The 3,356-nt window shown below is 40.7% G+C and overlaps 1 pseudogene; it reads right to left on the bottom strand.

The window, feature by feature from the left end:
• Positions 1 to 1,712: 1,712 nt before the first annotated feature.
• LOC101358857 (taste receptor type 2 member 39-like) lies at positions 1,713 to 2,761 on the bottom strand (annotated as a pseudogene).
• Positions 2,762 to 3,356: the final 595 nt, after the last annotated feature.

Consider the following 3,356-nt stretch of genomic DNA (forward strand, 5'->3'; position numbering starts at 1 on the left):
AACAAGAGGGAGATGAAAAGGGAAAGAGACCAGGAAATTATTTTATTACTGATTTATTGAAAAATTTTCTTACTAGAGAAAATTTCAAACTCACCCTGAAACAGAGAGATTAGTATAAAAAGCCCCCATGTACCTGAAACCTTGTTTAAAAATCATCACAATGTGACCAGTCTAAGACTCTCCACTTGCCACTCCCTTACTCTCTGCTGAATTATTTTAAAGCCAGCCTGAGCCATATCTCATTTCATCTGTAAATACTAGAAGTATCTTTAAGAAGTAGGGGCATAATGATTATGTAATCAAACTGGATAAGAACAGAGATCCTAAAGGCATCAATGGATTGAAAGTCCGAGAAGTTTCCATGGCAACACTTCAGCAAGTCACATGGAAAACTAGGAGGGAGTGATACAGTGAGGTGTTTGAACTCATGATTTTGGAGGCTTGCATTTTTTTATGAAAACAAACAGTGAGAAGATCAACCAACAAATGAAAGCACAGAGTCTCCTCCCTCAAACCTTTCCAACTTCCTAGTTCTGTTTCAAATTTAAAAACTCAATATAAATCTTTTAAAATTGTGGAATTAATGCATACATATTCTAAATAGTTCAAACAACACAGAATGGTATAAAATGAAATGGAAATGTTGCAGTTATCCCCCAGATACCCAATGCCAACCCTCAGGAGTCCTCTTATTAATTATTTTTGGTCCAGAATCTTTATATACATGCACACACACACACACACGCGCACACACACACACATACATACACACACATACACACACAGAGAATTAATGTATATTTCTTTAAAAAAAGAGAAACACAAATAGAATCACAAACTAGCTCTTTACCTTTTGTATTTAACAATATGGATATATTAGAGATCTTTTCATTTGAGGACGCTTAAACCTATCTCATTAAATAAATGTTAGATAGCATTGCATTTCATGGATATACCAGTGTTTTCATTAACGAACAATGCTGTCAAAGAATTGAATTGACCTTTCTGCACATGTTTTTGCATAATTATATATTCTCTAGGAAAAATTCTCAGACAGTAATATTTAGGTTGAAGGGTATTTTATGCACACTTAACATTTTCATATGTATTTTCAAATTATTCAAGTTGTCTTTGAAGGAAGGACAAAATGCACTTCTAGCTACTGTCCAGAAAGTTTCCTGAATAATCTGAATCTGTTTATTGTGTCCAGTGTGGGCCCTCAGCAGACACTCTCAAAGGCATGTGAAAGGGGAAAGAGAGAAGTTACCAAAAGCCCAAGTTGTAGAACCTGCATTTATCTCGGTGCCTGTATCCACCTCGCTGTATCCACCTGAAGAACTTAAGAAAATTATCTGAATTCCAACATCAAAAATTCTGACTTCATGATCTACGATAGGGCTGGATATTGATATTTTAAAATACGAACCCCCTTCCACCCCAGAGAGTCTAATGTATTTCCGTGGTTTAGAATCACTGCTTAGATAGAGCAAGTGGAGGATGAAATAGAGGATCCAGGTAAACAGCATGTTAAGCATTACTAAGACTGTGCTCATGAAGCAAAAGAGAGGAGTGAGGATCGATCTCCTTTATAAAAAACTGCATCGGCTGAAAGGATAGAGGTAGGTTTGGGGGAGAGACGAGGAGGAAAGAGAGAAGTCTTGGGAGGAATGAAGAGCTGGGGACCAGGTCCCATGGTGCTCCCTGGGTGCTGGTCACAGAGGCTGCCCTTTTAGGTAGAAGTGAACTCGGTGCTGAAGCTGCTTCCAGGCTCTTCTCAGCCCAGGGTTGTCCAAGATGAGCAGAACTGAGTGTCCAGAAAGGTAGGCCTCCATGATGACTCTGCACAAAATGTTCCAGGGACTGTTGGTATCAAAGATGTTGGACATATGGAGAAATGTAGCAACTGCATTGAAGACGTAGAGAAGAAGAAAGTAACTGATGGCTTTGATGGCCCCCATGTGGGCCTGCATGCTGGAGTCCCTGGAGCCCACGGCACTGCTTTCCATGTGCAGGGCATGCCTCTTGAGGGAGGCAATCAGCAGGGTGGCTGCCAGGGTGAACATGAAGAGAGAAAGAAAGATGCCCAGATTATACAGAAGGACCACGCTTACCATGTTGGTCATAGCAAAGTACTTCTTCTCCATGGAGTTAGAGGAGGGGGTAGAAAAAGGCTTGCTGCAACACACAGTGAAGATGTCCTTGATGAAGAGCACACTGTACCCCATGGAAGTGAACACTGATAGGCACAGAAGCCAGGGCATCCATCTGGAAATTCTCCACTTCAACTTGAGGAAAAAAAGGGTTGGAGAAGTCTGCGAACTTCACAAAGTAGAAGAAACTGAACCAGGCAGCAAATGAGAGATTGTAATAATTTAAGAATATGTAGCTCAGTTTGAGTGTACCATAGACCACATCTTGGTTATAAAAACATGGGAAGACTGAACTGAGAGTGATTCCTATCATCATAATGCTCTGGAGAGCTATTCTGGATATGCTTAGAAAAAACAGGATCCTGCCACTTGTGGGAACTTCCTTATTCCGAACTCACTCAGCTGCATTTACAGCCAAGATAAACCCATTTGCAATGATTCCAATGAGGCATTCAGTACGTGTGATGGTGAAAATAAAGAAGAGAAGGGCTGACAGTTTGTTTTCCTGATAATTGCAGGACTTGGCCATCCTGAGTCGTCACTCAGCATTGGCATGTGGGGAGAAATGCCTCCTTGGTTTGGTGGGCAGGTCCTTGGTAGCTCCCATGATTTATGCCGCAGGAGGAAGCAGCTGATGCATCATTTCCAAAACCACTCCATTTGTTTATATCAGCATTCTTAGCTCTAAATCTGGAGATGAAAATGATGGAAAGAGTTGGTTCCTAATCCTCTCCCTGTTTTTGGATATGTAGGTATTAGTTCAACCAGGTTCCCAGTCAAGAATTTGAGTAGAGTCCCCGTTATAAACCACTAACATAGTACTGAGAGCCACCAGTACAGACATCACTCCTTGATCCTTCCTACCTGCTCCAAAATGGACACCTGCCATGTTAGGCTCTCCCTCTTCACTACCCTGGGGATTCTATTTACTTATGCTTATGGTGATTTCCTGTTTTTCTGGTCCTTATAGTTTCCTCATTTGGTGGAGCGCATACCACAGTTGCTTCCAGAGAAAGGGTGCATGACAGTTATATTTTTTGAATACTTGCATGTCTCAAAATATCTTTATTCTAACTTTCTATTTAATGGTATGGCTGTAAATATAATTCCAAGCTGGAACATGTTTTTCCTTGGAATTTCCTCCCATTCTTAGTGAAGTCCTCATAAAAAGATCAGAATAGACACAGACATACACAGGGGAAGACA

This window comes from Trichechus manatus, unplaced genomic scaffold (assembly GCF_000243295.1).
Source record: "Trichechus manatus latirostris isolate Lorelei unplaced genomic scaffold, TriManLat1.0 scaffold00093, whole genome shotgun sequence".
Taxonomy (NCBI): Eukaryota; Metazoa; Chordata; class Mammalia; order Sirenia; family Trichechidae; genus Trichechus; species Trichechus manatus.